This window comes from Hakea prostrata, chromosome 4 (assembly GCF_041222555.1).
Source record: "Hakea prostrata isolate BN-2017 chromosome 4, UWA_Hpros_2, whole genome shotgun sequence".
Classification (NCBI taxonomy): domain Eukaryota; kingdom Viridiplantae; phylum Streptophyta; class Magnoliopsida; order Proteales; family Proteaceae; genus Hakea; species Hakea prostrata.
The window spans coordinates 41,167,341-41,193,112 of record NC_142603.1 but is presented as its reverse complement, the minus strand read 5'-3'; the positions used below and the strand labels follow the sequence as shown (position 1 = coordinate 41,193,112).

Sequence of the window (25,772 nt, the reverse complement as noted above, 5' to 3'; positions counted from 1 at the left end):
CTGAGTTCCCTCTCCTCTTCTGCTTTCTACAATCTAGCCCGCTGTTGTCTGTTCCTCAATCTTTCTTTTCCTTTCTGACCCAATTCCCCTTATTCCCTCCTTTAACGTTTACTCGCGGTGGTCTCTTTTGTTTCTGCAGAAAATCCGGAATCCTTAGATCCCTACAGAGAAGGGTTGAATGATTTCCATGTTTAGGATTTTGACCGATTTCTTTTATATTTAGAGTGTCGTAGCAAGAGATGGGGCTGTGCTACGGTAAAAACATTTCAGTCGTCGTCGAAGACGACAGTGTCGGCTACAGCGATGATCTTCAGACGCCATCAACTTCAACTCACGGTAATGAGGCCTCCCGTGGGCGCTCCTCAAAGAATACACGATCTGACACTCCAACCAGATCCTCCAACAGCTCTTGGCGCAGCGCTTGGCACCGGAGTTCTGGTACTAGTCCCCTTCCACAAGGATCCTCTCAATCGCCGGCGAGGTCTTCCGTTGGATTCTCCCGCCGCCCTTTCCCTCCTTCTTCGCCGGAGAAGCTCATCAAGGCTTTGTCAGCCAAACGATTTGGTTCCCCAAAGCCCAAGAGAGGTCCCATCCCTGCGGATGGTGCGGAGGTTCATCAGCCCCTACTTGATGATAAGAACTTTGGATATTCAAAGAATTTCACTGCCAATTACGAACTGGGGAAGGAGATTGGCCGTGGGCATTTCGGTCATACATGCTCCGCCAAAGCCAAGAATGGAGAGCTCCAAGACCAACCTGTTGCAGTCAAGATCATCTCCAAGGCTAAGATGACAACACCAATTTCAATTCAAGATGTTCATAGAGAAGTCAAAATTTTAAGAGCTTTATCCGAAGGACACCAAAATTTGGTAAAATTTTACGATGCATGCGAAGATGCCGATAATGTCTACATGGTCATGGAATTGTGTGAAGGAGAACGACTGTTGGACAGAATTTTATCCAGAGGTGGAAGATATAAAGAAGAAGATGCAAAAGTTATTGTTGTCCAAATTCTAAGTGTAGTTGCTTATTGTCATCTTCAAGGTGTTGTACACCGTGATTTGAAACCAGAGAATTTTCTTTTTACTACTCGAGATGAAGATGCTCCAATGAAGCTTATCGATTTCGGTCTTTCCGACTTTGTCAGACCAGATGATGAAAGATTTAATGATATTGTTGGTAGTGCATACTATGTTGCACCTGAAGTCCTTCGTAGATCACACTCTACGGAAGCAGATATTTGGAGTATTGGAATCATAACATTTGTCTTGTTATCTGGAAGAACACCTTTCTGGGCACGCACAGAATCTCAGATTTTCCGTGCTATTTTAAGAGGTGGTCCAAACTATGACAATGCACCATGGCCTTTGGTATCACCCGAAGCCAAGAGTTTTGTTCAAAGGCTACTACACAAGAGCTACAGGAAAAGAATGACTGCAGCACAAGCTCTCACGCACCCTTGGCTGAAAGGTATAACATGCTCTGTTCCTCTAGATACATTGGCCTATAAATTAGTCAAGTCATACCTTGAAGCAACTCCTTTGAGACGGGCCGCATTAAGGGCTCTGTCAAAAGCACTAACTGAAGATGAGCTTGTGTACCTTAAGGCTCAATATATGCTGTTGAAGTCACATAAAGATGATGTGCATGTTTCTCTTGAGAACTTCAAAATGGCTCTCATGAAAAATGCAACCGATGTAATGAAGGAGTCAAAGATTTCTGACATCTTAATTACTATGGAAGAACAATTTTCTCATGTAAAATTGGACTTTGAAGAGTTCTGCGCTGCAGCAATTAGCACATATCAACTGGAGGCTCTTGAAAACTGGGAACCGATGGTGAACGAGGCTTTTGAATATTTTGAACTGGTAGGGAATAGAGCTGTAACAGTGGATGAATTGGCATGGGAACTCAATCTTAGCCGCGCTTCACACTCAATGCTTAACGACTGGATCAGATGCTCAGATGGCAAGCTCAGTTTTCTCGGGTACACTAAATATTTGCATGGTGTGACAGCATTCAGCTAAAATTCAATACATCAGTAATTGTATACCTTGCGGCATGTAATTGTTTGAGAGGTGACTTGCATGGAGAGGCTTATCTTCCCCCCCTTCGTTTATGGGCTGGAAATGTGTGTATAAATGAAATTTATAGTCGATTCAGAAGATAGGTTCTTGAGGGAGTTCAAAATTGATTGGTCATATTAAAGGAAAATAAAAAATAAAAAAATAATAAGTTTGTTATGTGAGAGTTTTTCTGAAGTAATTTTTTTTGGTAGAAAGTTCTCTAAATAGTTGGGATACCCATGTGGGGTGCCAATCGTCTGCGGCGCTCAACCTTGCGGCCATCTAGCTGCGTTTAATAGTTGAGCGCCACATGTTTCTCTTTTTATTCCAACCGTTGGATGGTTGGAAGTTGGAACATCTAATTAGGTAATAAATTAGATGAATCAGTTAGGTTTTAGGGAAAATTACTTGATTAGCTAGTATTAGGTTTGTAGTAACAAAACTAACCACTCATTGTTCTGATCAACAAGAGTAGACAGTTGTGTGTTTTGGTTTTCAAAAGTAACCAAAACAGTGGCAATCACTCATTGAAAGACGTCATTTGACTATTTTACCCTTCTTCTTCTTTATTCCGATTCTTCATCCCTGCTGCTCTTCATCTTGCAGTCCAACCTGTAAACAGAGAAATTTCTTTTTCGTGTAAACATTGATGTGGTTTGTAAAATCATCTTGTTGTCTTTTCTTTCTTCTACTTCTAGTTTTGTAAGTGGAAACTCGATATGAACAGATTTGTAAAGGGAAACTTAATTTAAGCTAATCGTGTAGTTTTCCCTAGGTTTTATCTATTTAACCAAATCATGAATAAACCTTTACCTTTCTTCATGCACCCTTGACTCACTTGACACTCACAAATCCTGCCGTCGTTGTTGTCACCGTCGCCGGAGTTGTCCCATTTCAAGACAAATCAAGAAGAAAAAATTTAAAGAAGATGACTACGAATAAAGTTGATTTTGAAGTTGAAAAGGCCAAGATTAGAGAGGTCAGGATGATGTTATCTCATATTAAACGCAGCTAGATGGCCGCAAGGTTGAGCGCCTCAGACGATTCACACCCATACACACATAGTTTCCTATTAAGATTTTCATACGTGAATATAAATTATTAAGAGCAAATTGCATTGGCACCCCAAAATGGAAACCTTAAAGTATTGGCACCCCCATTTTATGTTTAAAAAATACAGAGACCCCAAAATTAGATTTTTATTGGATATATTTGTCAAATTTATCACTAAAAAACAGTTAAATTACTGTTTATGTTCAAAAATATTCCTATAATAAACAGTGTCTAACAGGTTTTTAATGATAAATTGGACAAATATATTCAATAAAAATCCAATTTTTGGGTCTCTGTGCTTTTTAAACATAAAGTGGGATATTTAAACATAAAGTGGGATGTCAGTGCTTTTAGGCCTCCATTTTGGGGTACCAATGCAATTTGCTCAATTATTAATGATGTAAAAAACGAAATAACTTTACCAAAAAAAAAAAAAAAGGAATCACTTTTAGAATATCTTTATTCGAGTTTGGGAAGATCCTTTACTTGATTGTGTTATAACCCTCCACGAAAATTTAGAAAGGAACACTTTGGTCTACCTTATCAGTATTTAGAGGTAAGGAACCCTAATCCTAAATGTGAGGTAAAGGTATAACGAGAGCACAATCTTCTAACCTATGGATAGAAAAACCGGATTCCTACAATGTAGGGAACATCTTGACATCTGAACCACTAAACTAATGCCTTCGCCTTGTCTTAGCTGGACTTTGCACAACAATTTGAAACTCTTACATATATTAGTTGCAATTAACCCACAAATTTCTGGGACAAAAAAAAGTTAACTCCTAAATTTCATGTCATTGTTCCATAACAAATCTTAATCCGGAAGTGCTTTCAAGGATCTAATGATTTAATGAAGGATAATATTCATTATATAGGCAGATTTTATCGTGCCCATTTTCATTTTTATCCATTTCCATTCATTTCCTTACGGATGCATGACACATGTCTGAGTTAAAACCCAATGTTCGAAAAAATTGCAATTTAAAAGATAATGTTTTTAACCATTAAATTTTGTTTTAAATGTTTTAATACAAAATGTTCTCTTAGAACATTGCAATATAAAAGAAAATGTTTTTAACCATTAAATTTGTTCTCTCTTCTCTCTTTCTCTGCAAACCGGATCCTTTCGGGGAAAGGTTGGCGAAATCAAATTAAGTCCAATAGTGAAGCGTGCAATCAACAACCACAACATCACAATCCCTAGAAAAGACCCAAGTCTCAACTCTATTCGTCTCAGTTTCCTCATGTATTCCAATTCTTAAATAACTAAACCAAGAAAGGAGAAGGTATATCATGGAAGAAACAATGCTTTTTCACTTTACCTACAACATGGCGGATTCTTATTGTGTCCATTTGTCGTTCTCCTCCATTTCCATACGGATGCATGACCACGTCTAGATTAAAATCCAATGGTTGAACCACACAATAACAAAATTATTTTTGAGAGAAATAACTCCCTCCCCTGTACTTACTCTCTATTTACTCTTACTTCCTTCTCTAAAGATTCATCTCTAATTCCTTGAAAAAAGTGAACTTTTACCTCTTCTTCACCCCTAATATTTTAAAACAACCATATTACCATTTTTTTTGATAATCTCTTTAATCGATTAAGTTGATTTTTTACGTGTCATTGATCCCCGGGGGCCAAAGGAAGGTCCAATGGATCCTTGAGGTTGAGCGCCTTCTTGATGATAATAACTTGGGATACTTAAAAATTTTACTACAAATTACAAACTGGGGAAGGAGGCTGGCCGTGTGCTCCGCCAAATGCAAGAAAGGAGAGGCTTAAAGGCCAAGGGCTTGCTATCAAGATCATCTCCAAGGCTAAGATGACAACAGGAAGATCAATTCAAGATGTTTTGTAGAAAGTCAAGATTTTAAAAGCTTTTTTGGACACCCGAATCTGGTAAAATTTTCAGAGTTTTTTGCAAGGCACCCACTTAAGTGGGCCTTTAATTCTTGACTGCCTACTTAAGTGGGCCATATTGCACGACACCCACCTTGATCAAGTTGGAAAGTGCAAGTTACCACCTTAACGGCCAAAGCTTTGTCCGTTAAGGTTTGTTATTCAAATGGCCCATATATCCTTCTAGGAGTACAAAGACCTAATTACCATCTTACTCATTAAGTGACTCAACCCTTAGGTGGGTGAAGGGACTCATCTTTTTCCCATACCCTACCAAAAACCCCACATTGCCGGCAACCACCACCTCTCCCCTTGATGTGCTAGTAAGATAAGATAGAGAGGAAGCAATCGAGTCAAATCCTCTAAGCAAAATGGAAGAATCGGCATTCAAGTTTTTACCATGTTCAAGCTCACGAGTATCCTACAAAAACCCAAAGGGAAGTCCATGAATTGTTCTTTCCACCATTAAAAAGAAAAAGTAGGAGTGATTTGAATAAAAGGAAAGGCAGATGCTCTCACATCTTCTACTTGAGGATCCAGATCAAGGTTAGTTCGGGAACATTCGATCGGACCATCTGCCTTCGATTTTCTAGAAGGGTATTGTCATACATTATGGTTCAAACCATGCACCCCCAAATAAAACCACACGGTTGAGAACGCTTGGTTCAAATCCGGTTCACTGGGTTCATCAAGCACTTCTCGGTTGAACCCTTCTCGGCAGAACACTTCTTGAAAGAATACTTGCCTAGAGGGACACCTCATTGTGACTGCCAGCTGGCATGTGGACTTCTCAAATATCCCTTGTCTGGCGCCCAAGAAGCTATATCTCGGCAAAAGTAACGTTGTAAGGGGATCCAACGTATTTTTATCCAAAACGTTAATCAATACATTAAATACAGCATTGAATGCACTGAGACTCATTAAATGCTCAGTACCTACCAAAAAGCTTCTCATTCGCCTAGGACTTCTTCGAGTGTTGTACCCTTACATTTTGTCTGTCAAAGTACGGGACTGCTATCACATCCACATCTACATGAATCTGACCATGAGATCCGGTTGGGATAAAGTACAGTTGTATTGAAGCTTCTTCAGGAAGATTAGGTTCTTAACTTGGTGATCAAGTAACCCACCGTGAGTAATCACAACCCTTCATCCAGAACTAAGGGGTACGATGCGTCTTTGCCACCTCAGAGATATGAACTTGGTATACATTCCAATACTCTACACATATTAGGGTAAGTCCATTGAGAATAACTCTGATCATTTACTCTTTTGCAACTACCCAAGGAGACACTCATTCTTCATCTTCTTGGGGCATTTACTCCTTGTTACGAGGATTTATGTTTTTTAGATTCTAACTTAATCATTGGAGGTGGCTTCCCGTCCCCAGAGGCGGCCCACACTCACGTCTTCATTTCTTAGGAGCCAAGCTTGGTCCAACAAAGAACCAGACCACTCTCAGGTGGAATCTGGAACATGTATCAACTCAGGACCATGGAGCACTCCAATATGGTTTCTCTAAGTTGAGGCTTAGCAGAGGAGAAGACACCATGGACATGGTTAGCACCTGCAAACATCAATTAACCCAACAATTTCTCTTGAAGATACGCTTATTTGGCAGCTCTATAGAAGGATCTGATACCTTGGTGCAAGCAGGAGAAAGGGTTTTCAAGGAAACTGCCATGGAGGCTACAGTGAAAAGAACCTTTGACTTATTCTTCTTGAGTCAAATCAAAAGCTCAAAAACATCCATAGATTTGTTCATTACAGAGATTAAGAAAGAGAAAGGGAGAACAAATGACAAAGAAGCATGGAGATGGGATTATTTCGACCTTGCCATTCTTGACTTATTCTTCTTGAATCGAATCAAAGCTTAGAGACATCCTTTGTTCATTACAAAGGAAGGGAGACAGAAAGATGGATAACCCTGGAGATTAACTTGATCTCTGCTCAAGGCCTCAAAGACTCCTCCGCCAACCTGTGTCAGTTGCAGACTTATGCATTGTCGTGGGTGAATCCAACCACCAAGCTCCGCACTTGTGTTTACATCGTTGGCGGCAAAAATCCTACCTGGAATGATAAGTTCATATTCGGAGTCTCCCATCACTGGAATGATCTGCCATTGAAACTAAGGTTTACCGGTTTAATCATTTTTTTTCTTAAATTTTCTAAAGAGAGAGAGAAAGAAAATGGGTTGATGGCGCGGGTGGGCAAGTGAAGGTGGAGTGATTGTCGCCGGCAGGGGAGGGGGTGGTGGTAGCTGGCGATGTGGGGTTTCCGGGCAGGGTATGGGGAGAAGATGGATGAAGGGATTTTCCCTTCACGCACTTAGGAGATGGGTCACTTAAGTGAGTAAGAAGGCATTTTAATCTTTTTAGAAGTATAGGGATATATGAGTCATTTTACCACCAAATTTAACGGTTAAAGGCTTGACCGTTAAGGATGGCTATCTTGCAATTTACCAACTTCATCAAGCTGGGCACCGTGCAATTTACCCCACCAGTCAGGATTTAGAGGCCCACGTAAGTGGGTGCCCTGCAAAAAACTCGAAATTTTAAGATGCACACAAGAATGCTGACAATGTTTACATTGTGTGAAGGTGGAGACTGTTCGAAGAGAATTTTATCAAGATGTTTTACCTTGCAGCCAAGGGTGTCACTGCTTTATCAAGATGCAAACTTAGTGATGTTGTTGGTAGTGCATTCTATGTTGCACCTGAAGTCCTTCGCAGATCATACTGTATCAAAGCAAATTATTGGAGTATTGGAGTCATCACATATATATCTTCTTATGTGGAAGAGTACCCTTCAGTTTTAAGAGCTAATCCAAACTATGACGATCAACATTGGCCTTCGGTATCACCTGAACCAAAAAATTTGTTAGAAGGCTTTTGAACAAGGGCTACCGGAAAAGAATGACTGTAGCACATGCAAGCTCTCACACACCCTTGGCTGCAAGGTTAAAACATGCTATGTTCCTCCTATATACATAGAAAATGAAACCGATGCCATGAAGGAGTCAAAGGTTTTTGACATTTTAAAATACTACGAAACTGTAGAAATTTTCTCATGGAAAAATGGATTTTGAAGAGTTATGCGCTACAGTAATCATCACATCAACTGGAGGCGCATGAAAACTGGGAACGGATGGCGAACAAGGCTCATGAATATTTTGAACAAGAACGGAATAGAACTGTAACAGTGGATGAATTAGCATGGGAACTCAATCTTGGCAGCTCTGCTCGCTCAATCCTTCACAAATGGATCAGATCCAAGTAAGGGAAGCTCAATTTTCTCGGGTACACCAAACTTTTGCATGGTGTGACAGCATGCAGCTCAAATACAGGACATCAGTAATTTGTGTAGCTTTGGGGGCATATAATTGTTTCAAAGGCGATTTGCATGCAAAGCCTCATAGAAATTCTTTTCTCCTTCTTTCATGGGCCAAAATGTGTGTATAAATGAAATTTATAGTCAGAAGAGACGTTCTTGAGGCAATTCAAAATTGATTCGTCATCAGAAAAAAAAAAAAAAACAAGGTTGTTATGTGAGAGCTAATTTCTCTAAAGAGGCTTTCCTTTAATTTCTTTTTTATTTTTTTGGGTAGCAAGTGCTCTAGAGGGATGGGACACACACATAGTTGCCAATGAAGCTTGTTACACATGAATAAAAATTAAGAGTATTTTATATGTGGGTCTTCTTAGTAGACCATAAACTAATGTTAAGTCACTTTAGTGTAATAAATTATGTTTAAGTCTCACAGCAACTAAAACCGTTTGAGAGGTATTAAGTTTGTTTGTAAAGCATGTCCAGACCAGTAAAGAAAGCTTCATTCTGTGTCTATGATAAGTGTCGAATTTTCTTAGCCCTAAGCTTTGTTAGTCATTTGTATTTGTAAACCTTTTAATTTCTGATTCGGTAATTGAGTATAATGGATGTATGGCTTACCTTTGCTAGGTTTCAAATTGTAGGCTTCTCATTATTGAAGGACCAAACTAGAAAACCTATGATTCTATTGGGCTGTTTTACCCAAGGTTTAAAGTATCCCACGATACAATGCGATACTAGCCGATACGTATTCATATTTGACCCAACCAATACGATACACATCGATACATCTCTCCATTGAATTACACTAAAATACATTAGCTAGAGTGATACAATACTCGATACAGGATGATACGTTTCTTAAAATGTTGTGGGTCAAGGAGATGATGAGGTGGCAATGGAAGACCATGACCAGATCAATATTCAAAAGAAACCACGTCAGTCTACTAGGTTCAAGAAAGCTCCTGTATTCCTAAGGGATTATGTGACATGAGAGGCTTATTTTTGTAAAGAGATGGGTAGTAGTTGATAACCTTGACAGCTGGTGTTGTTTGTATAAAAAGGGCTTAAACCTTTAAGGGGAGATAATAAGAACATTTTTTCCAAATTTCTTGAATCTTCTTTAAGCTCTGCTTCTCTCTGTTTCTATTCTTCGTCTCGTCTTTTGTCTAGAATTCTATCTATAGACCTATTTCATCAAGAATCACAACATAAAATCACATGACCGATACGATACTCGATACCGATACTTTAAACCTTGGTTTTATTGTTATCTATTAAATCTGTTTTATTTGTTTATCTATTTTGATCCACTAAGGTTATTTAACTGCGTTACTCTGGAATTTTACCCAGTGATATGAAGTTATTAATGGCCGAATTTCTAATTGTACCATTCATTGGTAAGAATATTACTTGTTTTGACATGGGATTTTATGTTAATATCTCTTGTATAGCAGCATTGTGTAAATTTAAGAATAAGTTCAGGAAGTTTAAGTTGAGACCTAAATTAAGACTGGAAAACTATTTAGAAGAATTTTTTTTCATTTATTTAGGATACGTTTGATAAGATTTCTATGCTGCACGCACGGTTTTTTACAAAAAAATAATTTTTGGTGCTTCTATGCTTAAAAATGTTTTTTGAAGATCTCTGAGCGTTTGATTAACATGTTTCAAAATTAATTCTTAAACATTTTCAAAACAAGCAAATGTTTGATAAACATCTTCCAAGAAATCTGTTATAGATGGAATTTTATTTTTAACAAGTATTGATAATTATAAAAATGACATATCATCTTATTAACTACAAAGGATGACATTTACTTGAAATAAAATGAAATTAATTTTACCAAGTTATTTGGTTGGCTATAAAACTGATGTAAATTTATAAAATTTTAAATCGACATATTTTATGATTTCCCCACTCTTTTTGGATTATCAATAATGGGAAGTATATATTACATTCATTGTGAAAATGAATAGATCCTAACCAATTTTTGTGATGTACAACCTAAACTCGTAAAGAATCAAAAGAGTCTTAGTGGATTTAAACCACCATCCTCTTGAAAATGCTCATGTTCACACTTTAATTTTTTATTTTTCTTTTTCGTAGACATTAGTCAATCAATGAAGGAAGATTTGCCAAATCAAGCGCATGGGGAGTGAAGAATGCATCTATATCTAAATCTACATCTCACCAATCTGACTATGGAAAAGAGAATACAAACTATGAACAGCCAAAGGTGGCATAGAATCAATTTTATTAACAATATACACAACACCAAATGAGAGAATTTTTGAACATACATATAAGATGAATCACCAAAGAACAACTAGAGACCAACATTGGAATTTACATCTTCCTAATTCAGCCAAGAATAGACCTGCACAGCTGCACTTCAGTACCTAGCATGAGAGAACTTTCGAACATATACTTTGTATAACTCTAGACCATGAGATGAAGAATCGATAGGCTTCCAAGTCTACTCGACCAAGAGTTGGACATCTTACTAGAAGACACAAAGAACAAGAGAAGATTGAACATATGACTAGTAAAACTTACGCCTAATAAATATGAAAAGAATAAATGCAGGATTAAGAAGTAGTTTTACACCCTAAGGGTTACCGTTGATGACTGGAATTCTGTGATCCTATTAGCCTAACCATTTCACAGGAAATCTCTTCTTTTATAGATTAATAAGAACATATGTTGTCATGTTGAAGGAAATTCTGAATAAGGTAATAAACAATTAATGCAACTCTTTCAATTTTGATTATCAGGTAAAAGGAGAAGAAAATTTGTTCATCAAAATCAATTTAATGTCAGGTCATTAGAAAAAGGGAAAACTTTTCAGACTGAGCAAAGGTACCCAAGATGCCAGCAATTCTCCCATCCTTAGAATATTGCACCTTCAACCTTCAAGAAATCATAATATATTAAAGTAAAAATTTTAAAAAAATTTCATCAAATATCCCCTTTTCCATGGTAAAACATATTACAAACAGTGAAGCTAAATCACACTCTCAAAAACAGAAAATAGTTCTCTTGCATCCTTTAGACAACCACATTTTCATAAGCCACAATGATTAAGTTGATAAGACAAGTTGTTGCATTAGGAAACTCTACAACAATTACAAGAGCTGAAAATAAAAGGATTTTGGGCTTAATGGTCTACTACTCATTTCCAAAGTCTTAAATCTAAGAAGAATCATAAACCTTCATTGATTAAATACCCATTTACTGATTCTTTAATCAAGTAGAATCATGGACGCATAGGAAAAATTAGAATCTAATAGCAATTGAATGGTTTCAACCGAGAGCAGGAGAATACAGTTTTGCTCCACTTGTTTTTTAATGGATGCGACGGTGGAGTTTGACGGCAAACATGGGGTTGATGAAGACCACTGTCTAGAGATATCTTCTCGGCTTCTCCGCTGTTTCGTGATTTTGTCGGGCACAATTTCATCAATTTTGTCTCTAAAACAGAAAAACAATGTATAGTTGTTTTGCAGAACTTGTTATTTGAGCAAGATTTACCACCGGTCCATTTTGCTGGCACACAAAAACAAACAGATTTACCATAAGCATTATAATTGTTTTCTATTCTCAAAATACATGAAAACAAAAAGAGCATTTTTCGAGAGATTTATCAAATGCACCATTATTCAATCACAGAATATTTCTGTGAAACTTGAAGGTAGTCATGTCCACTTTATACAGGCGTGATTTTGCTTGGGTTCAGCGCAATAAATGCATTGCACCATTTAGCAAGACATTCAACGGCCTAAAACATTCTAAATGCTCTGAACCGAAGCAAAATCCAATATAGCCGTTGTCATTTCATTTTCATGCAGGATATTGAAGTTCTCTTCTGTGGGTTCAAATATTTATATGATCTCTTTTGATTAGTCTACAACACTATAACATATTCTCTGAGTAACCTGTCTCTGTCATCTTACATTTAGCATGCTATTTTTATTGTCTTTGCTGATCAGATGTTTCGATGTCTTTGTCTAGGGCATCTATGTATATTGCCTATGAGGTTTAATTGAGCAGGTTTCCATGAATCAAATGGGATGTTAATAGGTACTAGTATCTTAGTATCGTATGAGTAAAAATTTACAATCTTAGGGAGAAAAACTACAGAGATATCTCAGAATCATATTCTTAAAAGATCACATTCCACAGAATCTTGTAAACCAGTTGTTGTCTAAACATTATCAGAATATGAACTAACAACAAGGTGGAACAGGGGAAGGCCGTTAGGCTTAAGTGTACAGACTAGATGCCTCTCTTATCTTTGTGTGGTTAACTCTGATTATGAATGGTTGTGGTACTTGGGGTTTAAGATGGTTGGAGAAACTCAAATGTCATTGGCAGTTCAGGAACAAATAGTTGATAAAGAGTGTAGTGGTCATGTTTCCTACCCAGTGAAAACTGCTGACTTGACCTGATATGCAAAGAAACCATTGTTCTATACCATTTTATTTGTTGTCCAGATATGAAAACCAGCTGTGTAATTTCTGGGTTTCATTCTGAAACCACTATAGAAGTTAATAGTATTCAGGACTGGGAGGGTTTGTGGTAGTTTGTTGACACTCAGAAGAGGATGGTTTCATCTGTAGGGTAATGTCACATTAGTCAAGGATACTTTTGGAAGTAGAAAATGTGAAAAGGAATGATGATTTAGGGAAGTATGTTTGAATTCCCCTAGTCTCTTAGTAGACGAACATGTTCTTGGGGTGTTTCTGTATTCAATAAACAATTCAGATTACTAATTGACCCCATGAGTTTTGTAGAATTGTTAACATACTTCAGTTGACACATTCTTAGTATCACACCCTTACCATTAACTTTCCTTCTAATGTTTTTGGAGAAAAATATCTGAAGGGCTATAATCAACATGATTTATGATTTGAAAATAAAAAATAATCTAAATGTGTTATGTTCATGATGAACTTACCAAATTAGTTTTCTCCAATATTTCAGTTCTTTGCATTAGAAAATTTAATATTGAAATTCTTTTCTATATTATTTTCATAACTTATATTTAGAGTAAGGTGAAGCGAAGCGACAAAAAATGTATAGCAATGCAATATTAGGCTTAATTTATACTTATAACAATATTTTATGTCAATAACACATGCAAAGATACGTGAGTACTACTCATTAAAAATGCCTTCCAATTGACGTTCCAACAACACGTAATTTGCATTTCTTAGAGGCAAAGTAGTTACTATTCTCTATACAAAAATAAATTGTAATAAATCATGAATTTTTTATGGATTGAATTATGATAGATTTTTGTTTGTTCATAAATAGAATAAGATTGATAAAATGAATTATTTTCATAAATTATTAATTTAATGTACACAATATGAACTACTGTTTTATTTTATGGAGCATTTGCTAGAACTATTGCATGTTAATTTTATTTTATTTTTAATTTTGATGAAGAAGGGATTTTTTTTCCTATAAGTAGATGAGATGAGCCATTGTCATCTGTAAAAATAGGATTCTTTTGGAGAAGATCTAAAGATTGATAGAGAATGGTAAGGAATGAGAAAGAAGCTCCAATTATTGTGGAAGGGGCGACGGTGGCCGATTCGGCCATAGGAACACTGGATTCTACAGCCATGACGATGATGAGACAAGAGAGTCAGCCCTCTTTTGCAAGCATAGTAGGGAGTACGGAGATTCCGGCTATAGATCTTCTGCCAAAACCGGTAATGGCAAGTCAGTTTTGGCGCATTATGATTCTGCAGATGGAGTACAAAGCCCGCCGTTTGCGCGCATTGGTAGGGCAAATTTCCGCACCATCACGATGGATGATTTGCAATGGGAGGCGGTGAAATCTTGGAATCTGAAGCACAATGTCACCCTTCTTCCTTTAGGGAGAGGTTATATCATCTTCCAATTCAAAATCGAAAGTAATATGGCTAAAGTCTAGTGGAGGAGTATGTGGCAGGTTGGGACATGTTGCTCCAAAATCTACTTGCTCCAATTCAGCCAAGAAGTGTTTTGAACCAGGAATTTGTAAACAAGAAAAGAAAAAAAAAGTGAAAGAAAGCTGCCTCTGTGGACGGGGGGACGCCACCTCTAATAGTAAAGTTAGACTTTGGATAACATAGTTCCTGTTAAGGAAAAGTAAATGCCCAAAAAGATGAAGTTCTCTTGGGTAGGTGCAAGAATTAATTCAATCTGAACTTTACTTAGCTTTTTTTAGCTTTACTTACCAAAAGAAGGTATTAATGATTGTTCTTATACTAGAAGAAGATTCCATGGAGAAGATGGGTGACAGCCATTGGATGGCTTGGTACAGTTCCGAAAAGTAAAACCAAAGCAAAGGTTAGGTTTGTGCCCAAGTAACTAGTTTGAGGCACCCTTTACAAGGTTTGCAGACATCCCCTATCAAAAGTTGACACCAGATGGTATATGTTTTGCCCTGAACTCTCGACAAGCCAGCGGGAAGCAATACCTAGAGGGATTTTAACAGGCTGGCTTATCTTATCTTCTAATAAGCGCCAATGCATAGGTACGGTGCATTAAATATTGAATTTAATGCTCTAGCACGCATACAGTTGTATAAGGATAGCTTTGTATCTAGTAGTGATCTTGCTAACTAGTGAAAGTCAAGGAGTCCATTAGTGGCGTCTTCGGGATGAAACTGCCACCAAGTGGCTGGACTAGTAACCAATCTCCGAGGAGTGTCAAGCGGCTAGTTCGAAGCCAAGATGCTAACATGGAATCTGGATTCCAAGGAGAACCAAGGGGCTAGTTCGAAAACTAAATTCTGAAAAAAAGCCAAGGCTTGACAGATGACTAAGCCGAACCCAGTTGACTTTGGTTTATACCAGTTCGGAAGTCTCAAAAGCAGTTTGGATAACCGGACACAACTGATTTGCTTTCAAAGATGGACGCCATATTTCAATGCGCATGAAACTCAACCATCATCTAAGCTAGTGTGGGCTCGACTTCCTAACCAATCGAGTATTGGCACGAGAAGGTACTTATATCAATTGCAAAAATGGTAGGACATCCTGTGGCTTTGGACAAACAAACCAAGCAAGGGCACCTTGGTTTATTTGCAAGGGTTCTTGTGGAGATAGATATAGGTGTAGAGCGAGTTGATAAGGTTCAAGTGGAGTGTATGGAACCAAGATCGGAAAATGTGTATAGCTTCTTGCAATTGGTTATCTATGAAGATGAGGGAAAGTGCAATTTCTGCAACAAAGAAGGGCATGTGGCGTCGCGATATCATTTGAAGAAAACTGAAGAAGCAAACGGTAAATTGGAGACGGAGGAAAAAGCTAGCATGGCCATTGATGCAAATCAGTTACTGGCGAGTGAGACAAGGAGGTTAGAGAGTCTGGATAGGAGTTCAACCCGGCCCAATTTTCTTTGGGGCGTGATTTTCTCTCCTTTTCTTCATTTTTGTTCTTCCCGCCCAACAAAACAAGTGAAATGGGTTGATTTCATTTTGTAGATATGAAATAATTTTTTTGTCCAACATAAACCAGTTACTATTTGGTTCGAGTCAAGTTTAAGCTGGCTTGTTCACCATGAGTTGAAGAAATTTGCGTGTGAATTATTTAACGGTCAAGATTCAAGGATTTAAAGAACTTTCAATCTAGTCTTTGGCTACTCAAAGCAGTGCCTACTAAGCATAATACATATTGCACACATGGCATTCTCTACTATGTAGAGGTCCTTGCAATTTCTTCTTGTAGAAAATTTTCAGTGCCACCTCCTAAAGTTTCACATAAAAATTAATGCCACCCTCTCAGGTGTGCAATTATCATGCAATCGTTGTCAGAGCCCTTGTTGTTAGAAATCATAATTAAGTGCCAATGTAAACAAGTTAAATTTATTAAAAAAACAAAAATGCCCCCAAACAAATAAACCCAAAGTTAGTCTTCCTCTATTTGGAACAACTCATTCCTCTTCTACTCACCGACAAACTAACCCCTCACCGGGAAACCCCTTCCACCATTCCATCTCTATCTCTAGCACCAATTAACACTGAAAACCACCCAACGCTGCAAACTCCAAACCACCACCGCTCAAATCCCCAATTTGATACACACAAAACAAACAGTTAACACTTATCAATAATTCCATTCTGCTTGCTCCGGGCTCTTCTTCCGCTTCTTTCCTATGACAGTTTCGATGGCAATCGCAGGCAATGCATTTTAGGGCATCCGAAGGGCATCTTGTTGCTGTTGAGGACGAAGGTGCAATGATGATCTAAGATTTAAGATGATGAGTTGCACTGTAGTTCCATTACCAGTCCCATCTCTTCTTCCTTTGCCACCATCTCCTACAAATGCTCCACGTGGAATTAGTGAAGCAGGTGCAACGTTTGAAGTGGATTCTGGAATAAGAAATTGTTACACCAAATTCGGATGGGTTCAGGAACCGGAGCGAACCATTTAGTACAATTGATTTTTATGCTAATCCAATCAAGAAAACAAGAATGAATTGTTGAGTTCATGTCGGAAAGCCACATTTTGAGGATATCAACTTTACTCAAGTGCCACGTAGGCATTGCCACTTTACAGAATAGAAGTACCCGAGATGACAACTGAGATGTCACTTCTCGGAGAAGAACTAGATGCATCAAAGAATTTAATGAGCCATCTAATGCATAATTCTCAGGTCTCGTGAACTTAACGTCAATTGCCAAGACATCAATCCGCATGTCAAATTAAGGGATATATGAATAGATATTTCGGATAATATCTAAAGCCAACTATGTTACACTCGTAGCTTCTTGAGGAAGATTCAGGCCTCGGCTTCTCTAACAAGCCAAGCATCACTCTTAATCTAGACCTTTCATTGAGCATATGTTAATCTAAGGGAGCGGGGGAATCTTTTTCAAGAGAACATCATGGATTCATAGTATAAAGGTAACGGAGGAAAGATAGAACATGCACAATGAGAAAACAACAACATTTTACTCTTTTACAATAACTCTTAGCATTGAATGCTCTTTGAGTTCTAAATCCCTCACTACAAGGTTTTATGTTATCTTGAATCTGACTCAATCATCTAAGGTGGCTTCCCATCTACAGAGGTGGCCCTCTCTCACAATTTATTCCTTATGCAGCCACCAGATTTAAGACCAGCTCAGTCCATCCTTGAACCAACTCAGGACCAGAGCAACTCTTGAAGTTTGGCATCCCTATTTCCTTGTTTGGTTGTCATTTCCATCAATTTCTAAATCACCTTGTTTATTCATCCTTCTCGTCCCATGGATCTCTATTCATTAACTCAAACTGAAAATTATCCTTCTTCAGGGAGACCTCAAGGGTGGTGCTGAAAATTACCCTTCTTCTTCCCTCCCATGCCATCAGAAACAAGAAATCCGATGACTGGTGTGCGTGCTTACTTCTTTAGTTAACAGCAGCGTGAGACGACCCCTCTGTACCTGCAACCACTCGAATCACTTAACCCTCGTCGCAATGCTAGCCACTTGCAGTACCTCTCCAGCCATGCCACCACGGTGCGAACGTGCATTTTAAAGGTTAGCGTTCATTTATTTGGCCAACGTTTGTTGTAGCACTGTTGAGGAATCTACAAATATACTTTAAACTTGTTCTCACAATACTGTCAAATGAGCTGAAACATACATGCAGTACTTTCTTTAAGGTATTTAGACACCCCGATTTGTGCAATACGGGTTCTAAAAGTGTCTTCACCCCAAGATCAGTCAGCCCAAGCCTTTAAGGTTGCACCCCAGAAAGGTTTACTCAAGGTATAATTAGGTTATGTTCACTGCTTAACAGAATAACAGGGAGTGAGAGAGAGAGAGAAAGAGGAGGAGGAATTCTGTACTTAGAAAATTCGCATTATAAGCCTCATTTCCACATTCCAACTTCATTCTATCTTCTTCCAAAGGTGAGAGAGCTCTAGGGAAAGTCTCCAAAGGTTCCCCAGTGTTTTTGAGGTGTTTTGGTGCTTCAACAACAACACAACAACACACAATCATCACAAACAAGGTAAATCTCTCATTCTTTCTTCCATTTTCATCTTCTCATGCTTGCATTTCAATCAAAACCATGCTTTGCTTGTATCCAATGCTAGAAATCATGCTTAGGAATGCTTAGAAACATATTCCCTAGGTTTTAAACACAATGCCATGCATAGACAACAAGTTCTCACATATTGGTGTTCATCTCGCAACGTTTTCATACCGAAATCGTTATCTTTAGAAAAATTTATTTTTCTCTCAAACCGCTCGAAATTTTCGCACGAGATCAAATGCTACATGCTCAAGATGATATTGTAGATAGGTCCATAAAATTTGATTTAACCAATTTCAACTTTTCAAAAATCAAATTTTGACCTGAATTGCAAAATCCCCAAATTTCCTTCTTGCTGAATTTTTTGCTTTAATCCAAGTTTTCGATCGATATTCTTCAAACAAACTTCATAGACATGAAATTCCAAGTATTGCGCACATGCTAGTATGTTCAAATCAAATTTCCCCAAATTTGAAATTTTCCGAAAATTACGAAAATACCCTTTTGGCTCAAATCTTAAGGTAGCACTAACTGGAAATGTCTCTTGTCTCTTTCACAGTTACACTATGTAGAGGGGAGGGCGAGGACGAGGTAGAGGTCGTGGTCGCATTGTAGGGGCACTTAGGGGCAGAGGTCAGGTTCCTTCAGAGCCTAGACAGGAGGTTAGGAGACCAGACATGTTCGACACATCTCAGGCCGAGTTCCTGTACGAGGCCTACTTTAGTTACTGCAATATCGAGATGGGATGTCTGTAATTTTCGTAATTTTCCAAAAATTACAAAAATACCCTTTTGGCTCAAATCTTAAGGTAGCACTAACTGAAAATGTCTCTTGTCTCTTTCACAGTTACACTATGCAGAGGGGAGGGCGAGGACGAGGTAGAGGTCGTGGTCGCATTGTAGGGGCACTTAGGGGCGGAGGTCGGGTTCCTTCGAGCCTAGACGGGAGGTTAGGAGACCGGACATGTTCGACACACCTCAGGCCGAGTTCCCGTACGAGGCCTACTTTAGTTACTGCAATATCGAGATGGGACGTCTACTTCACTTACGCCGCCCTCGAGTCTTTAGGATTCGGCGAGAGATTCGACACGTTGCGGTGGACTCATCTCTTCACCGAGGATCTGCCGGTATACCCGGAGCTAGTGAGGTTGTTCTTCAGCAACCTTACCTACACAGAGGAGGCTCGAGGCCAAGGACATCCACTTAGACTTGTTCTAAGGAGCAGGGTCTTCCGGACTCGGATTCGCTTCTCCACCCGAGCACCGGGCCGAGATCTTGCAGGTTCCTTACTATCCACAAGGCGGTGTGTGTGGATACTGCAGGAGCAGATCCGGACAGCCATCCGATGCCGTACGAGCTTCGCGAGATATGCTCTACGCTATGGGATAGTCGTCGATGCTTCACTCCGTGGACTGGCGGACGGATGACGGATTCAGCACGGATTATCGGTCGCATAGTCGGCCGAAACATTATGCCAAAAGCCGGACATCACCATCGGGTCACAGTGATGGAGGCCTTAGTCATCTACCGCATCTACATGGGCTTCGAGATCGATCTCTCCTACATCATTCAGCAAGTCATGCTGGACTTGGTTCTGCGGCCTAGCATGCGGAACCTTTGCTATGGGAGGCTACCGACCTTGATCTTCAAGCATTTCGGGGTGAGTTTCAAGGATACACCGGTGGACACCGGTTCACGGGGATACTCAATCGGGACTCGGACCATTCGTCGGATGAGACCGCAACGATCGAGAGATCTCCTGGTCCGGAGGGTGAGGATGATGAGGAGTCGGAGGATGAGGATCGGAGTCGGAGGATGGAGGAGAGGATATCGGTCCCGATAGTGATGATCGGGCCGGGATGATGCGGATATGCACGAGGCTGAGCCGGTGCATCACGAGTTTCCTTCATCACACTTCGAGGCGGGTGGCCCTTCACATGCGGTTCCAGAGACTTCAGATCTTGGGGCACAGATGAGATCGATGACTTCCATGCTAGAGAGGATGGAGGTCAAACAGGAGCAGATGTACGAGAGGATGGAGTCACGATAGGACAGGATAGAGCATCAGGTGACTCAGCTAGCGGAGGAGTTCAGAGCATACGAGAGATCGAGAAGATCACCTAGATAGATCGTAACCTAGGATTTTCATTTATGCATTTCAAATGTAATCGTTGTAAAAGCTTTTGAAATTAATGAAGTTCATTTTGTTTCACTTAATTATTGTATATTATGCACCTTTCTTTTCTTTGCATTAGTGACATTTATTTAAGTATAATTATGGTATGTTATTCGGAAATGTTCTGTTATGCTTCATAGGTTAAGTTTCTAATCCAAGTGTTCTATTATTCACTTCAAAGAGTAGAAGAGTCATTTCAGATCCATGACTCAGGAATGTTCAGTTATTGTCTTTTGTGGTTAGGATTACCTCGAACCTTGGGCTCTGATACCAATCTGTCACATCCTCCCAGCCGGTACCCTATCTGGCATACCCGAGAGTGTGATCCACAGCCCGAAGATCAGGTATCGAGTAATCAACCTCCCACATAAACAATAACATAATCATGAACAATAATAATAAAAGTGCGGAAGATAAACCATAGATCCTATAAGGAAAGAATGAATCATATATAAATCAGAGTACTAGATATAATCAGAGTGTCAAAACAGATAAGTAAAGTGAGGCAAAATCCCACTCTACAACCAGCGGAAAAGTAGTTCTAAAAGAGAATAAACTAGACAAAATCTAATCTCAGTAGCAAGTACAATGGGTAACTAAATTGTTCTCCACTTTATAGACAACATCCCTATAAGTATAAATCTCATAAACGGCACAAGGGCGCTTCCACTCAATGGTCGGACTAAGCATCGTACGGAGCATAACCACTCGCGGGATCTTCAGTGTAATTGTTGTAACCGCAATCACCTTCCTGGAGATATGCCTCTTCGCCTTGCGCTTCTTCATAGGGACCGTCATAATATTCAAGACTGCAGAATAGTCTAACAAACATTGTACAATAAAGGAATGAGTTTCAAAGAAACTCAGTAAGGCAGTTAAATCCATAATAACATAAATGGCAGGATTTCAGAACAAACATAAATGCAATATGGTATGAGACAATCAATGAATGAATGAATCTAACTCTATATATGCTGGTCTCTATTGGCAGACATGCTTTAAGTCATAGCACCGTACTTCTTTAGGAAGGTCTCAATCACTCATCATCAGTTGGTAATGGGTCCGGCATCCCTCGGGACATTCCATGGCTGGGGGTATAGGTCACCACTCTCTCACATCACCATTGGTCTAAGTACCGGCGCATGTCGGGTAAAGCCTAGCCAAATGCAAGTCTTCTACTTAGTTACATCAAGTCGAGATCCGAGATACGTCCATTCCTCGTCCCCGACGATCCTTTCCGGTATCCTTCACACTAGAGTCCTCATAGTCCCTGACTACGGACTCATCAACCCTATTGGTTATCCACATATGGTAAACGGGAAGCTCTCACGTCCCCTCACGGGTTGGTTACCGGTCTTGAGCGCCCGTGAGCCCAAGTCTAACCATATGCAACCCTACCAATAAATGGCCCCCACAATGTGATTCCTGTCCTCTCACGGGTTGGTTACCGGTCTTGAGCGCCCATGAATCCCCATTGCTACCACGGGTCGTTCGGTCTCAATACCCCTCCGATTAGGGTCTGACATAACAGGACATCCTAGCCAGACACTACTAGACAATCCTAGATATGTCATCCAACAGTTTAGGAAGGTGTCCATAGGGCATCTCCGGAAACATCCCATAATATTCCCGTAGTAGTCCAAGGACAGAAGTGTCAAAAGGACACCTCTCCTTTCCAAACCATACTTAAGCATACACATGCATCAATTCATATCATCACATATATGGTAACTTCATATATGGAAAGAAATCAATAATTACAATCACTTTGTATATAATTGGTAAGTAAATCATACATGAGTCAATTCAATATGATTAAGTAATGCTACTGATATCAAGATAGTACCACAGTAGTATAACATTATAAGAATCTAATTAAAGAAATATCTTAACAAGGTTCAAATATAGAAACTAAGATATGCAATTTATGTTGTTAAAGAAGTAACCATCCTTACCTTTTATAACTCGCAAAGGAATCCTAAGAAATCAAGTAAGATCTTGGCAAACTTGAGATGAAGGTCCTAAACAAGTGTATACAACATATTAGGAAAGATCCCTAATAGAAAATATACCAAAACATCCAACACAGACCAATTCTGGAGTTGTTGTACTCATTGGTCGGCAGACAGTAGCCTAAAAAAAACAGAGTTTTAAGATATAAAATCCGAATTTGGTGGTTCAAAAGGGTACTAATCAAGGGGTAAACTACATCAATAGTATCCTAACATAAAGGGAACCTCAAAACACTAATCCAATCAAGCCATCAAGATCCAAATTAGGAAACAAAAAGTTACCATAATTAGATCAACCATGGATCTTGAAGAATTCAAGATAGAAATCAAAGACAAGAACAAAGGAAGAATGGATCATTGCTTCAGGTAAAGGTATCATGAAAAGCATACTTAGATCTTCAAGGAATTAGGCTTAAAAGTATAAATCTAAATAAGGAAACAAAACCTACCATATATGTAACTATCATGATTCATGAAGAAAACATGGTATGGTAGAAGAGAAACAACTAGAGATTGATAGATCATGGATCATGAAAAGAAAACACAGCAATTGACTACTAACATGATCAATATAGAAGATCCAAGGAGATCAGAATTCAAATCAGAAGTTAAACAGAGACTAGATCATGGTTTGATCATGATTCCTTCAAAAGCTTGCAATGATCATGGTTAAGATCATTGTTCTAGCCATTAATCCTTAGGATGATCATGAGAGACAAGTCCAGAGATGTTTGCAACAGAGAATGCAGCATCTCCCCTACTGTCTCAACTCAAAAAGGAAAGAAAAACAGAGATGGAGGAGAAGAAGAGAGTGTAGACATACCTTTGATGCAAAAGGAAGAGTTTCGACGAAGATCCGTCAAGAAAATCACCAAGGATGCAAGGGAGATGACTTGCAGAGGTCTTTGGTTCGTTCCAAAGAGTTTGGAGGCAGCAAATACGAAGTGGACTCGAGATTGGACTTAAATAGAGCAAGCAAGACCTAATTGCCAAAGACAAGACTCATTGGTCGAGTGGATTGGTCGACTGGTCCAGATCGACCAATCGATCGACCAATGTCGACAAAGAATTCCAAAACAGGGAATTGAAGACCCAGATCAAATCCAATCCTAAAGGGGTTTTGCACACATATCAAGTGACTTACCTAATAGGTAGAAATGCCTTCAAACCAAGATAGAGAGCACTCCAAGTCCATCAACTAATCCGATCTTCATCAAGATTCAGTTTCCATAAATAGAACTTCATCATCAACTCTCATGGATTCAAAGCCAGACGCCAAGTCCTCCACTGGGATGGCCCAAAGCTGACTTCTTACCTTACTTCGGGTCACTGGACCTACAAATAATAAGGTTTCCGGGTCAAGGTTAGGGCTGGGTTTTACACCAAGTCCCAAGTCATATAGATAGATATATACCCTGCCATGATTATATATATATATATATATAATCATGGCAGGGTCACTATAGGGTTCAGGCAAATTAATAATACATGGGCCCTTACTATATATAATCCATATAATCAGATTCTCTCAACCCGATGTGGGACTAAATAAAACCATGGATAAAAGACACAATTAAAACAAATATTTATATAAAGTTTTAAAATATTTTACAACAATCCCCCACAATGGTTAAAACTTCAAATACAAAGGCTGAAGACTCAAGCAACAGTGAACACATTAGACACAGTAGGACACTTCGTTGTAGATGTCTTTCGGACTTGAATCTACACTAGATCTGATAAAGCACGCTACAGAGTACTGGTGAAGTCTGACTTCTTGAACCGTTACTGTCACAGTACAGCGATATAGGTGGCATTGGTTTGGGCCATAAAGGTATATCTGCAATCATGTTTCTAAGCCATTCAGCTTCACTTCCAGCCTTTTCCAAAGCTATGAATTCTGCTTCCATTGTAGAAGATGTTCCACATGATTGCTTAACTGACTTCCATGAGATTGCTCCTCCACCTAGCATAAACACATATCCACTTGTAGCTAGTGTTTCTCTTGAATCTGAGATCTAATTAGCATCACAGTGTCCATCCAAGACAGAGGGATTTCCACTATAGTGAAGTCCATAACGCATAGTACCCTTAAGATACCGAAGTAATCGTTCAATTCCAAGCCAGTGCTCTTTACTAAGATTATGAGTATGCTGACTCAATTTTCCAACTGTTAGAGCAATATCTGGCCTAGTACAGTTCATCAGATAAGTTACAGATCCAATAATCTGTGAGTATCTCTTCTGATTTACTGGTTCTCCAAAAATTTTCTGAAAATTACTTTCCATAATTAAAGGAGTTTTAAACAAACCAGAATCATAAAAACCAAACTTCTTAAGCATATTTTCCACATAATGAGCTTGAGAGAGTATAATTTCTCTTTCTTTTCTGATGACTCTAATTCCCAGAATTACATCAGCAGTGCCCAAATCTTTGGTGTCAAATAAAGACAATAGCAGTTTCTTAGTTTGATTAACTATTTCTAGGCTTGTTCTCATGATCAACATGTCATCTACATAAAGTAGAATAAAAACACCCTTCCCTTGATGAAACTTACTATATAAGCACCTTTTAGAATCATTGACACTAAAACCCTTCGAAATGAGAGCAGTATCAAATTTCTCATGCCACTGCTTGGGTGTTTGCTTCAACCCATACAATGACTTGACTAATTTACAAACCTTATTAGGTTGACCAAGAGATACATAACCTTCTAGTTGTCTTATGTAGATCTCTTCCTCCAATTCCCCATTTAGGAATGCTATCTTTACATCCATTTGGTGTATCACCAAATTGTAGATAGATGCAATTGCCATAAGAACTCTCACAGTAGTTATTCTTGCTACAGGTGCAAAGGTGTCAAAGTAATCTATGTCTTTCTTTTGCCTAAAACCTTTGACTACAAGTCTGGCTTTAAACTTATCTAAGGAACCATCAGGTTTCAATTTCTTTCGAAATATCCACTTGGTTTCTAACACCTTTGAACTTTGAGGAAGATTTACGAATTCCCAAGTGTGGTTAGCTATGATGGAATCTAGTTCACTCTTTATAGCTTCCTTTCAAAAGACAGCATCTGGAGAAGTGATTGCTTCACTATATGTGAAAGGGTCATTGTCTATAAGATAGACTATCCACTCATCAGATGAAAATTTAGCTTTCCTTTGTCTTTTGCTTTTCCGTATAGGATTCTCATTTCCACTTGGAGTCA

The 25,772-nt window shown here is 38.8% G+C and overlaps 1 pseudogene; it reads left to right on the top strand.

Annotated features, from left to right (window-relative positions):
• Nucleotides 1–239: 239 nt before the first annotated feature.
• Nucleotides 240–2,045, top strand: LOC149018904 (CDPK-related kinase 3 pseudogene; annotated as a pseudogene).
• Nucleotides 2,046–25,772: the final 23,727 nt, after the last annotated feature.